The 14,854-nt window shown below is 45.9% G+C and overlaps 1 long non-coding RNA gene across 1 annotated transcript in view; it reads left to right on the top strand.

The window, feature by feature from the left end:
• LOC138453273 (uncharacterized) overlaps positions 1 to 14,854 on the top strand; it is a 169,232-nt gene that overhangs the window by 40,684 nt on the left and 113,694 nt on the right. The window contains exon 2 of the long non-coding RNA XR_011260388.1: positions 3,127 to 3,207. This is a non-coding gene — a long non-coding RNA (uncharacterized lncRNA). The remainder of the gene's footprint in view (positions 1 to 3,126; positions 3,208 to 14,854) is intronic.

Here is a 14,854-nt window from a genome sequence, read left to right as displayed (position 1 = left end):
CCAACATCTCAGCTATATTCGGTAAAGGGTGCTTATCGGGAATGACACATTTATTAACACATCTAAGATCTATGCACGACCTCAATTTTCCATTTGGCTTGTATACTATTAACAATGATGATACCCATTTGGATGACTCAATTCTTTCAATCACACCTTCAACCACTAATCTTTCAAGTTCCTCTTTTAGAGCTGACTTAATGTTCAACAATACTGGCCTCAATTTTTGAACCACCGGAACAGCATCATGTTTTAGCTTGATTTTGTGGTTGAAATCCTTCAACACCCATAGTTCTTCTGTGAAGAGTATATGTTCTTCAAAAGTTCTTTTCTGTGATTCCTGAATTACAGCATAGACTACTCCTCGGCACTGGGATCCAGTTTTATCTTCAATCTAGCTTGATGAGACCAACTCAAAAGAGGTTGCATTCCTCTCACTGTGACATATACTTTTCCTTTAGCTGATCTGTCTTTAAACTTCATCACTGCCCAAAACCAACCAATTAGTCAATTTGTTTTCCTCCATATGCAACTGGTTTGATATCAGATTTAGCTTGATACTAGTTTCAAAATATTTATCAAAGAGAAACTTGGGCAGCAGAGTATATATTGCACCAGAATCAATTACCATGTCCAGTTGTTTGTTATTTATTTCTATCATGGCCATTGGCTTTTCTATGTCGGCATCATCATCAGTGTTGTTTCCAGGGGGCACAAAATATTCAACTGCGAATGTACACTCTTCAGAACTTTCGCATAGTTCTTCCAAACAATGTATGTTTTCCTTTTTTGTTCTGCAACAGCTAGTGAGATGACCTCTCCTATTGCATCTTTTGCATAACTCTTTTATAGCTTGACATTTGTCACTTGTGGGTATAAGAAATAAGCTATTACATCTGAAACATCGACATTTGTCCCTTCCTTCTCCTTTCTACTTGCCCTTTGGATATTTCTTCTTCACCTGCGACATATCTTTCTTGACCAAAGCTTTCTCCTTTGTGTAGTCAATTCCTTGTACAGCCAAAACATCTGGAGTTTGTGCTATTCGCTCTTTTTTATTCTCATCATCCCTTCTCCTTTCGAGTTCCTTTACACACTTATTAGTGTGCTCCACCTCTTTCGCAACTCTGATTACTTCTTCTAAAGCAGAGTTTTACTTACAGGGATTTACCCTTTTGACATATGGAAGCTCATTTTTCACATTATGCGACAGGGGCATCTTACATGACTATAAGGTAACACGCTTCTCCATATATATTGTGTGACATGAAATAATATGAATGACCATAACAATGTTTTTATTGTAAATGCATCAGGTATCATAACTAACAAAGACTTTGCATCTATTTCTCTCCGAATCTTACCCCTGCTTTCTCCAACCCCTATTCCCCATCCAATTATTGTCTGGCTTTTTATTTCTAACATCCATGCATTTTTGTGTTTATGTATTTTTTCTTTCAATGCATACTTAATCTTATTATCTATATCATCACTTTATTTTTGGATATATACACATGTCTACCAATGTGACTATTTGCTTATGTTTTCATTTTTTGTCTTTTTTGTCTTTTTTGTATTTTTTGTTTTTTTTATGACTATATGATGTTAAGACTAATCAATAGCCCTGATTTGAAAAAGGTCCTTGGAGGACCGAAACACGTGTCATCAACTATAAGGGCAATTCTCTGAGAAATAAAACTAATTTGCAAAAATTAGGCGCAGTCTTTTTTCCAGGTTACCTATACCTTACACTTATTAGTGTGCTCCACCTCCTTCGCAACTCTGATTACTTCTTCTAAAGCAGAGTTCCCTTTGGACCAAAGAGCTTCTCTTATTTTGCTGTCTCTACACTCCAACATGAACTGATCACGAAGTCCCTCATCAAGTGTATTCCCAAATTTACATGATGTGGCTAATTCATGCAGCGATGTGATAAATTGTTCTACGGTGTCATTCTCTTCCTGCTTGCACTTGCCAAAATGATTTATTTCTAAAATAATGCTCAATTGGCCTCATTACGACTCAGGCCGTAAGGGGTTTACGCCGGCGTAAACAGCGCCGACCCTTACCGCCTGAGTACGAGGTCCCTTAGCGCCATGGCGGATTTAACATCTGCTTTTAGCAGGTGTTAAAATCCATGGCGCTAAGGGACCTTGATGTTAATTACGCCACCGTAATTTACGGTGGCGTAATTAACGCCTTCCCCACTCCCATTATGCCCTATGGGGCAAAAATGGGAATGGGGAAGGGTAAATGGGGATTGGGGACTTACCGCCCCGCCAACCTCGGAATGGGGCGGTAAGTCCGCCAACCACCATGGTGGTAAAGGTACGACCCAGGCGGTAACTTACCGCCTGGGTCGTAATGAGGCCCAATATCTTTTCACAATGGCGATCTAATACCTTAATGCATTTTTCATACTCTGTAAGACCAAATGCATCTTCCTTAGAATGTGCTGGTAAGGTCTTGAATTGTTCCTGCCCATAATTTCCCAAACAATGTATCAAAAGACACTTTTTCCTTTCATTGAAATAATTCAGTCCATGGACAGCAAGAACATATCGATCAAACCTTTTTTTTCCATTGCTTAAGGAATGTGTGTCTATCCTTTTGTATTCAAGAAATAGTCAGGAGGTCGTATCCCCTGCATAATGACTGGGTATATTTCTTTCCTTGAAATGTCTTTCAATACATATGTTGTGATGTTCTCTATGACCTACTCAAGTTTCTTTACTGTATGTTCTGTCCGTTTATTCCAGCATTTATGCTTTAAAATTATTATTAGTATTGGGATATTTGCTTTCCTATTATCTTTGTTTCTTGTAACATGTATTCATCTGCATATATCTCATTTACTCTTGTGTAGTAATTATGTGAAACACATGTTTTTGTAGAATTCTCAAAATGTCACATTTCATATGCACAGTGTTTCGTAATGTAAATCTTTGTTACAAGGTTTAGTTTGTTTATATGCTGTGAATGAGGTTGTTCCACTCTGAATTTTACAGCAGATCGATGTATTGCTTTATTCGTATCCGGGATGCGTAATGCGATTGCTTTTGTTGTAACTGCAGCGTTACTATGGTGATTGGGACACAATGGAGGAACGTTTGGTTATGTTTTTAGGTCCTTTCCTCTGAAAGAACACATAACTCTGCCTGATTTCAATGTACAGAAGGGCGGAACGTTGGAGCTCGCGAGGTGCCAGTAAGTAAACACTGCTTTAAAAAATGCATTTACCCAATGTTTTAAATGATGCAACTTTAGCGATGCAGTCTATAGTGATACTGTATATGTATTTTGTTAAAGGTCAATACGGCTTCAATATTGGCGCGTTATGATGATCACTTTTGCTAAACAATTACAGCATCACAGGTTTTTACTTCACACTGGCTGTCCTTTTTTGCGTCCCTTTTCCTGGGCACTTACGTTACAAGTCTCACGCTGTCGGGGCTTTTGACTTTCCCCTTCACCATCCACCCTTCATGTTCATAAATACTTCTTCTTGCAGGGCCTGCAGTTCGCTTTTGGGGACACGCAGCGCTGGGGCTCACTGCACCGAGCTTCTCTCCTTCCTATAATTCAGGGACCCCGGGCCTCACTATTACAGTTACTTTCAGTTATGCAAACGGTAACATTGTGGGCAATGTTTCTTTAAGCTTGCAGCTCCGGCTGATGTTTTAAACACAGCAACTGGCTCAGTCTTGTGCTTATCCAATATTTAAAACACGCTTGTGGGATTACTTAATCCAATGAGGATTTGTATTTACAGCAATGCGCCTGATTTACTTTCATACAGCTAAGCTTTTCTTCAGCTTTGTTTCTTTTCCCGGTTCCAATTCCTCCACAAACACTGAAGCGTTGTGATTGCACCAAGGCCTTGACTTACTTCTTCTCAGAAGGTCTTTTCTTTCTTTTGCTTTGTCACTTCGCCTGCTCCAAAGTCTTCAAAACACCTTCTCCTTCCTTAGGCTGCTTAATCTTCATCAAACAAAAAGGATTATAAGTAACGGCTACTCGGTGGGTTGCCGTTCTTGGTGTATCCCATCCTCGTCGCCACTGAAATATCTTCTCACACCAATCTTGATGATTAAAAGGATTTATTCAAGTACAGGATTAATAACCCACCGGTCACATCAGGAACAGAACATAACTGATCTTCTAAAGTTCATCATTCTTCCATCCCCTTCATTCTAGCATCCTATCATCCTACAACATTCCATGTTCCATCTCTATAGCTATCTGCACATAAGAATAAACAAACCTTAATAAACTATACCAATGAGATACTACAGATAGCTCAGGGACATCCTGTTTGTCTTGGAAGCAAGACAACGCAGAGCAACACAGGCTCAAAACCCAGTCCCTAGCTTAGCGACTGGTCTCCGGTATTAAGGGCCTTATAAAAAAAAGATGAATTAAAAAAAACATGAATAGCTGTCATAATGAAAACAGGCTTATTAACCTTCCAAAGTATTTAACAAGGATTGGAAACTGAGATCTGTAAATTAAACAGCTCTCTAATGCCAATCCATTAACCGACAGTGCTGTATTTCCACCCAGGCCATAGCCTCTGGAAGCTCATAGGGTGGGAAACATGGGAATCTCATGTAAGCTGTACCTGACTTGTACCTAGTTGTACCTCAGCCATAAAGGCATCTGCAAGGATGATCATGTATGGACATTGGGACATTTCAAATTAGTATAGTGACTCTGAAAGTCTGGGGGAGGTTAGGAAGGACGTAAACCATTCGGTAGGAACCAGATCCTGAGTATCTCGTCATCTTGTTTCCAGAAGCAGACGAGGAGCCTGGGCAGCTTGGGCAGTGTGTACCATGTGGGTACTGATCAAAAAATTCCATCTACCGGCTACAGTCGGGGCCTCCAGCCAAAAGCCATCCTAGTTACCGAGAATACGAAAACTGCTTATTTGAGGGAAAGTCACCTTACAGAAATAATCGAATAGATGGAAGGTTGGTAAGCATCTTTAATGGCATTCAGCAAACATCATCAGGACAGGATGGCACCGACACACCCAGAACCCGATATCCTGGCGGAGCAAAAAACCCAGTCTCCCTTTCATTAGTTACATGCATTTGATACTTTTGTGGAACACAGTCTTCTATTGAAGGAATGTGCCAGACAACATTCAATGGCAACAGTATGAAATGTATCAGGTTGTCTCCTGCCTATTTTACAGTATTCCCACAGTGCAGCACATAATCTTTAACTACTGTGACGAATCTGGGAAATTCATCCCTTTTTCCCAAGGGGGAGCCACTCCATTGAGGTTAGTAGGGGAACCCCACTACGTAATACCCTCCCTTGAAGTTTGGGCAAGCAGGACCTCACTGAGAGTGTCTCCCCTTATCTGATGAGAACTTGCAAGGTAGAGTTAGATCTCTCTTAAAGACTGTAATGTCCGCTTATTTGGGGGCCAAAGAAATTGAAAAGGTGATAAGGCCTTTTTGTTTGTCTGACACTCCTGCTGAACCCTCCGCAGACTCAGTATCATATAATCAACTATAGGTCGTCCCTTGTTGCAGAGACTCCTATAAAATCACTGAAGTCCTCACTTAGAAGGAGATTCTCTGACGCTAATCCAAACGGCAGGGGAGGAAACACGCAGAGCGGATGCTGTCACTGGAGCGCAGAACAAATGCAGCCTGGAGGCAGGAACACAGAGAGGATGTGGTGGGTCCAGAGCCTGCAAAAAGTGGCAGAATCCAGGAAAACTGGGGGCGAACATTCTTCAGCGCCCACGAGCACTAGCGAGATGCCAAGAAGGCCACCATGACAGGAGGCAATAACTCGGCAGGTGTAGATAAATACCGATCCTCCCTGGCAGAAGCGCCACAAGAGAACAGGTACGTGGCCACACAGGAAAAAGGGAGGTGGGCGATTGAATGCCGCGGGGAATCCCAAACCCGAGTCACTCACCAGCGAGAACCGGTGTACAGCCTGCACAAGAGCCAAGGAGTCCTGAGGGACATGAACACTGATACTGAAGGCGAAGAGAGCCATATTGTAAAGTCACATAAGGAGGAAGGGATGTGAACTGCACCAGAGATAGACAAGAAAAGCCAAGGTGTTAGAGAACTTGTGAATAGCCTGTACCAGGACTGAGGTGTCCCGAGAGAAATGAAAACTGATAACAATACTGAACGCCAAGAGAAAAATAAAAGCGTACTGAAAAGTGTTGGACCATCGCCACCATGGAGGGTCAAGGCTTGAGTGAGCGAGTTGGGCCTTAAGATATAGCATTGTTGGAGGGGGCTTTGAATCCAATCATTGAAACCAAACCTTTTTGTTGAACACTTGAAAACCTTTCATGAAATGAACACCACTGCCAATCCAACTACTACCAAAACAACATAGCCGAGGCCAACAATAAATGCAGAGTACTCTTCAAACCCATAAAGCACTGCATCAACCCTCTGCCCACCCACCTGCACTGCACTCCATTGAAAAACCCACCGTCATCCACTCTTTCTTCATCAACATGACCGTCATTATCTGCCAACACAACTACAACTGACAGCACATTACACATCCCATCTCACAAAACCACAACTACCTGGACAACTTTCAAGACACTAACTATGGAAGACCTCACTGCCACCCTACCATCCCTCAAGGCAACATTGTATGCAGTTAACATCCCCCTTACCTCCGTACTCAAGTCCCTTCTCACTGATGCACTCCTCCCTTAGCTGCCAATCGTCAACAGCTCCTTAACTCAAGGCACATTTCCCTCGACCATCTCAAGACTGCACAAATTCTCCCATTTCTCAACAAACCAACACTGAATCCTGGCGACCTCAGCAACTACTGCCCCATCACCCATCTTCCCTTCCTTGGTGAGATCTTGGGAAAGCAGCTGCTACGCAACTCCTCCAACATCCTCTCCCATGTGATCTTCAATATTTCCATGGAACCACTTGGAACCCATCTCACTCCACACAACATCCACATCCACCAATATGTAGATGACACACAGCTGTGTCTCAAGATATCCTCCATCGAAGTCATCCGCAGTCTCAAGGTCTGCCTCTCAATGATCCAGTCGTGGATCTCCAGTACTTACCTGAAGCTCAACCCCTCTAAGACTGAATTCCTACTCATGACCAACAACACAGAATACCCTTACATCCAGACCTGGCTCTCTGCTATGTACCTCAAGGGCTTCACACCCCACCTGACCTTGGGTTTGACATCAACAGACACCTATCCTTCGAACAGCACATAGCAAAGAAGACACAAACAGCTTGGTAGCATTTTTTTCTTGTGCGTCAAATCAAGCCCTTTATTCCAGAAAACAACTTCAGATCGGCTGTGCAAGCCTTGGTCCTCTCCCACCTGGATGGTGGTAATGCCCTTTTGGAAGGCATTCAGGCAATTAACCTGGCACCTCTGAGAGGTGTCTTGCATGCTGCAGCATGACTCAAAGAAATTCAGACCTTTTGATTCTCTGGTGGCTATTATCCCCTTGCGGGGTCTTTGTTTCAGGTTCACCATTCCCAGGTGTTTCTATTTCTTCTAGGTCTCTGGTAGCCCAGCATAGGCCCTTTAGCCTGTCTCCAGCTTCTCGCTATTCTCCTGTCTCTGTAGGCTACTAGATTTTTCTGCCCAGCGTGGGTTATTCTGCCTTACTGGCCTTGTGGGTTATGTACTGTCCTCACTCCCTCAGGGTTTATTTGGCTCCTCAGCCCTGCATGGGTAATTCTACCTCACTGTCTGTGTGGGTTCTATATTTTCCTCACCCCCTCGTAGAGTTCTTTGGAGCTTTATCGTCCTCCTTCCTTTCCTTTGCATTAGCTGCAAACCGCCATTTCGGCAGCATTCTTTGTCGAGGAGGTGGCTACGCCAGTAGCTGCAGAACCATGCTTCCGCAGTCGTCAGTTTTCTCGCAGCTGTTCTTCATTCAGGTGTAGTTGCTCGTGGACCCCAGTGCACCGCATCCGGAGACAGTCTCATGCTTCAGGAGTCCTCAGTGCCTTGGGCTGCCAGCTCACATGGACTCGGCAGCATTCTGAGGGCTCTGGGAATCCTCCCCCCACCAAGTATTCAATGTGGTCCTGCCTCCAGGATGCTTTGGCTTGGCACAATAGCGCAGGCCTCTGCTGTTTGCGGCCTAACTCAGGCTGGCTCTCTTGCAGTGGCTGGTTCACTCCCTCCCAGAAGCTGCCTCTCTCGCAGCAGCTAGATCCCTCCCAGTGGCTGCCTCCCTCGCAGATATGGATCTCTGCCTTTTTACGTTCCTCTCTAAAACGAGAGACGCAACACCATTGGTTTTGTGTTTCTGGCATCAAGGTGGGATCAGTAGCCAAGCCAACCACAGTTAAAGGCCTGTGTTCATTATTTATTTATTTATTTATTTATTTGTTTATCTTATTGGACATTTATAAGGTGCCTATACAACAGAACAGTGTTTCAAAGTGCCACAAGGCAAAAGGGAGGGAACAAGGAAGAAAATAAAGCAATGACAATGAATAAATAATAAAGCTAAAAGTGGTCCTACTAGGCCTTGTGACATTCGGAATTGTGCGAGTGAAGTGAAGGAGGGGGGTTAAGTGCTTGAGCGGTCCCCCCGAGGGGAAGGAGGGGGGAGGGTGTCAGAAGTGCATGTGGGTGAGGCACACAGGTAAGTGCAGAGGCGGAGACGCCCCAAGGGGATGGGTTGAAGTCTGTCGCCCGACAGGAAAATGCAAGGGTGGCGATGATCCAGGGTGCCAGATGTCTGCCGCCCAGCAGTCAAGTGTGGGCCCAGCGGGCAGTGCACGGGCTGGTCCTGGTGGCTACTGGGCAGATGGCCTGGACCCTGTTGGATACAGGAGAGACCAGGCCGCCACTCTCAGTGGCAGTGGGGTGGATTAACAAGGGAGGGAGAGAGGGAAGGAGGTGGAGAAAAGAAAGGTCTTGAGTTGTTTGCAGAACATGAGGTGATCCGGTTCAAGACGGAGAGAGGGAGGGAGGCTATTCCACAGGAGAGAGCCAGCCGAGGAGAGAATTCTGCCCCCAGCGCTCTGCTTGGAGAAACGTTTGATCAGCAGAGAGTTGGAGCTGGATTTGGAAGAAGAGTATTTAGCGAGAGAACGCTGCAGATAGCATGGTCTCAGGACCCGGAAAGCCTTGAGGATGATGCACAGGGTCTTGAATTTGATCCTTGCAACTACCGGGAGCCAGTGGAGAGATTTTAGAGCTGGAGATATACAGCTCCTGGGCTTGAGGCCAAGGATAAGTCTCACAGCCCTGTTCTGGATACGTTTTTTTAAAAAATGTTTAATGTTATTTATTGGCGGAAATTTACAGCAAACACAATCAGTACAGCACAACATACAATTTGCATAGACATAGTTCCGGGTTCGCACAGAAAAGGGTTATACATTTTACAAAGCAAATAATTGCAACATGCCTTGACATTTCGGATTACACTTGTGGGACCCCGGGTGAGGGTGTTCTGGATGCACTCTCGGCTTGTCTGATAAGGTAACTACTAAATGCAGTCCACACATTCTTGGGGCGGCAGTGCAGTCAGAGGGAGTTGATGTATTCCTCCTCACAGGTCTGGGACCAGGTAAGTGCATTTAGCCACTTTTTGAAGGTTGGGGGAGATGGACTTTTCCAGCTTTGTAACGCACATTTATTGGCCACCATGCAATTTACATTCAAGAACTTAGCCATCCATCTTCCTGGTGTCATCTGTGCTCCATATCCCAAATAGCACCCCCAGCGGGTTTGGGTTGACTACGCCATCAATAATGTCCGAACGAGCCCATAGGATCTCACCCCAGAAGGCACAACATGTGCAAATGGTTGGTCCCTTCGGTCCGACACCGTGCACAATGTATACACCATTTAGGGTAAACTTAGCGATCTTATAGGGGGTGTAGTACAATCTGTTTAATAATTTGTATTGCATGCATCGAAATCTGAAGTTGAGGGACACCATGTTTGTGTGGGAGCACATTCTCGTCCACATGTCGTCTGAGATCTCGAGGCCAAGTTCCTCCACCCATTCATTTTGCGCTTTAGGGTGTTGGTCAGGGGACTTTGCTAGCAGCATTTTATATAAGGAGGACACGACCCCACAGGCACTGCTCGAGTTGGCTATGTAGCCGATTTCCACGGTGTCAGGGGGTTCATCTGGGTAGGAAGGCCACATGGCACGGACAGCAGCTCGGAGCCTGTAGTGTTTCAGCATCTCAAGTGCCAACCGGAGTGGCCCAGACGCCATGTTTGGGGGGTAATAAACTTCCCTTCGGGGAATAGATCGGTCAGTGCCTGGTACCCCAGTGTCAACCAGTGCTGGGCTAGTAGTTTATCATGTCTAGGTTCAAGCCCGGAAATCCCCAGATAGGAAGCCATTTGTAGTTGGGGCGAGGTTCTGTTGTCAGGCTTAACAGTTGTTTCCATGCTTGTCAGGATACCTACCCCGCGGCATCCGGATCGAGTCCATCAACCCCGGGAGCAGGCATCTAGATACTTCTTAAAACCCCAGCAGCCCTGGCTGGGGGCTGTTTGGGTTCAGTCCTGGCGCCTTAGGCGCCAGGCTCATCTTAGAAATCAGTCCTGGCACCATAGGCGCCAGGCTCATGGACATTACTTACCTCATGCAGACCATGCTGCAAATGAATCCAAGCCAACGTGAGGGCTGGATGGGACTATTATATTACAGGGACTATTTTCTACTCAGGTGTGGTTCTGGGGAACTTCTTACCTCGAACTACTTTGGAGGCTATTTAAACCACGCCCGAACAGCAGCACACGCTTCGCGTTATTCTGCATCCAGCAGCGTAACGCTCACCGTGCCTGCAAGTCAGCATCCAGTCTTCTGCCACACCCGCCTCGAATCCGGAGCTCCTAGAAAAAGGGGAAAGAAGGAGAAAAGGTTAGATCACAGACATTATTTTAATTCCTTACCTGATTCCGGATCCAGCATGTCTCTGAGCCTGGAAAGGACATTATTCCAGCACGCGTCGCATCGCCAGCAGCAGCGCCGCGTCATACTCACCAGTCCACAGCATCTTTCGACTCGGCGCTGCCTCCATCATTTTCTTCGTCGAACTCCAGCACCTGTGGGAAAACAAAAGAAATAACAAGGTGAGCCAAGAGAGCCGACAAATCCAATCTCTTACCACCATAGGCTTACCTGATTTACCACCGGAGGCATTAACCTTTAATACGCCTCATCTTCACATGACGCACCTATAAAGGGAGAGAAAACAACAAGTTAAACTCATGCAACTTTTACCGGACAGTGTTGGGTAATACAGACTCTTACCTGAACGCCATCAGCTGCCTCCAGGCAATATTCTTTTGGACCAGCTGCAATTCAACAAGGGAATGGAACAAGAGTGAACATCGGATATATTGAACTCTTTGAACTTTATAAACCCCGGAGTCAATATTCCTCCAGAACTCCTCCAGTACCTTCAAACCAGTGAAGTAACTGGTATCTACGTGCCCCTGCATGCCACGCAGGATGGAGAGCTCATCATTTAAAAACATAAGGTGAGGTTACTAAAAGGGGATATTGGAGGTGACAAGTGGGGAGGACAGTGGGAAGGGGCCATCACTAAAATCCATGGGTGGCTAAATCCCTTTCTCCACTTGCAGGAGAATACTTCTACCGGTCAAGCAGACGAGATTAGGCAGGCCAGTCCAGACAGTCATCTCGGCATTACGCATCACGTTGGTGGAGACCGCAGCTGTTCGGGTCCGATCGACGCCCCTGTGGGAACCAGTTGAGCGTAACAATGCTAGCAGCATGGTTGCAATGGGATTGGACGGGGAATCAGCCGCATAGTTGTAGCAGATTATCAGCGTCATAATATTTACCTCGGCCGCTGCAAACTTTTCTAACTTAACATGCAGTGGCACCGTTAGACTTGGGTACCAGTATGTGGAGTGTTGGGCTTGTGCCGCAGTCCAATATAATGTCAGGTTAGGGGCAGTGAATCCCCCTCTCTCATAAGGCAGAGTTGTATGTGGCCATTTTTTTCGAATGCCACCGGCATGCCACAGGAATTGTGCAAACAGTTTGTGCAGATTGTCGAAGTATTGTTTCCCTGGCCAGACCGGTACGTTCCCAAAGATGTAAAGTAACTTACGAACCAGAATCATCTTAATCAGTCAGAGTTTCCTTGCTAGTGAAAGCGAGAGGGAGCGCCATCTCATTAATTCAGATTTGGTCTGTTGTGCAACTGCAGTATAGTTTTCAGGTCGGTTTGGACAAGGATACCTTGACTCCCAAATACCTGATTCCCCATTTCCCTTGGGGACCAGCGGAGAGGGTACCTGCACACAGGTTGTTGGGTTGTGTTCGTGAGTGGGAATATCTCTGATTTGGAGTAATTGATCGTAAAGCCCGAGAAGGTGCCTATACGCGTCACCTCTCGTAGGATAGGCTCCAGGTGAGTGGCAGGGTTTCTAATATGCAATAGCACGTCATCGGCATATAAGGATATTATCTCAGGAGTATCTTTCAGGCATATCCCTCTATGAGCATGCCGTGCTCTGATATAATCCGCCATCGGTTCGATAAGCAACGCGAAAAGAATCAGGGAGAATGGGCAGCCCTGTAGTGTGAATGATGTAGATGTTAGGGAGTTGACCCAGACCCTAGCCGTGGGAGTTGTATACAATAATATACCCAATCATAATTGGGCCCACCCCCATCTTTTCTAGGACTTCCCACATGTACTGCCACGAAACCATATCAAAAGCCTTTTGGACATCTAGCGTAACCACCACAGCATCTGAGTTCCGGTCAATCCTTTACATGACATTGAAGAGCCGGCTAATATTAAGAGAAGTCGATCTCCCAGGGACAAAGCCACCCTGGTCTTCATGCACCAGGTGCTGCATAATTGGAAGGAATCTGTTTGCTATTACTTTTTCAAATATCTTGGTGTCAATATTCATGAGCGAGAGGGGCCTGTATGAGCCACATTCATTGCTAGGCTTACCGGGCTTAAGTACAACAGTTATGATTGCCTCACGCAGAGAAGGGGGAGGGTAGATTTTTGAAGTGATTCAGCCCATACCTCCAACAATTTAGGGGCAAGGATCGCTACATGTTCCTGTTAAAATTCTGTTGTGAGTCTGTCTGGCCCGAGGGCCTTACCTTTCGGGAGATCTGTGATGGCCTTAACTATCTCATCTAATGTAATCGAGGAGTCAAATTGGTCCTTGGTAGATTGGGAGATGCATGTCATAGGGATCTGGTCAAGAAGATCACATATATGTTGTATATTGTGTTCCTGAGGTGATGTGTAAAGGTCAGTGTAGAACTGAGAGAAGACCCCCAGTATCTGCTGGTCTGTTGTCTGGTCTGGTCTGTCCACTGTCGGACACCCTGCATATCCTTGATGCTCTCAATCTGGGTCTGGCTCCATTGTCCCCTGACTAGTTTGGCTAGTGTTCTCCCCGGTCTCTCGCCTTCTCCATATTTCCTAGCGGCCTGTGGGCGAGTGAAGTAACATATGTCTCGCAATGCATGCGATTTGATTTGTGATTTGTTGCGCATTCTCGTTCCAGAGTTTGTGGCCTGGACTCAGAGCGGTGTAGGTAATTTCTTATTGCTTTTAGTATACCCGCCTCCCTCAAGATAGACATACCCCTTATGTACACTTTAAACGCCTCCCAATGGACCCCAAATGTTGTGGCATGTTGTGTGTTACACTCAAAGAAGGTCTCAATATCTGAGAGAATGTCGACTTTATCCAGAAGGGCCGCAGACTTAAATCGCCAGGTGTTAAGGGCGGGCGGGGAAGATCCCGACTCTATGGATAGTGAAGTGGGAGAATCGAACAACAGGCTCCCGCCCTTCCCCTCTCGCGCTTGGCCTAGAGGATCACGGCCTAGACACCCGCCACGAGAGGAGTTTGCCTATCTACCAGACGACCAAATACCCTGGTACAGGAACATACGGATGTGCCCACCTACCTGCCCAGCAGCCCGCCCTGTCCATGCCGACACCTGCGACATGGATCAACTCGACTAAACCTACACGTCGTTAGAGATGCCATGACGACCTAGCCAACGGTCAGCACACCTGTGCAAACATACACACCGGACACTCCCACACCAATCCACACGAAGAACATACTCAGTGCTATGACGTAGGCGACAGACATACCCACGGACGTGCATCTTTATTATTTTCCACATAGGCTCTCAAAATGCAGAAACGCAAGACGCATAATGAACTTATCTAAAAAGGCTTGCTCATGCTTCTTCTAAGAACCATGTACCATAATGAAGAATATAACGGAGACACGATACCTGAGGATAGAGCAATATGATACCGTAACCTAAAGCGCTCTGCATCAAACGGTTCCACCTATGCACCAGGCCCAAGTAGGCCGCAAGCAAAAGCTTCCATGAACAATGAATGAGCAAGAGCTCGGTTGCTGACCCTGCAGAATGAGCCCGGCTAAAGCACACCGCCAAGGGCACGATGTTGCAATCTCGCACGCCGCAAGCCGACGCCAAGGTCGCACCTGCAAGATAAACCAGGCACACATTGGAAAAAACAATATTAATTGTGCTGAATTTTGCCTCAAACACGGTCCCACCTCACGTGACAAAGCCAAACCTGACAGAATGCCAAGCCCAGGAGGAAGGAGACGCCTGAATCCCACGTTTCAAGACACAGGCAGATACAATTAAAAGACTCATTGGACATCTGCAGCAGTGGGAGTAGTCGACCTCCCAACATATGAATAAATCCTCACATTGTTTAGACCTACCCATAGTAAAACATTGCTGCAAATGACAGATGCACCGCGAGCTGGGAACAGCGATATTCTCAGACTGGGAGGCTCGCGAGCGGACCAATCAGAACATG

The sequence above is a fragment of the Ambystoma mexicanum genome, chromosome 4p (genome assembly GCF_040938575.1).
Source record: "Ambystoma mexicanum isolate Mex_15411 chromosome 4p, UKY_AmexF1_1, whole genome shotgun sequence".
Lineage (NCBI taxonomy): Eukaryota > Metazoa > Chordata > Amphibia > Caudata > Ambystomatidae > Ambystoma > Ambystoma mexicanum.
The sequence above is the reverse complement of the archived record's forward strand: the minus strand, read 5'-3'. Positions and strand labels throughout refer to the sequence as shown.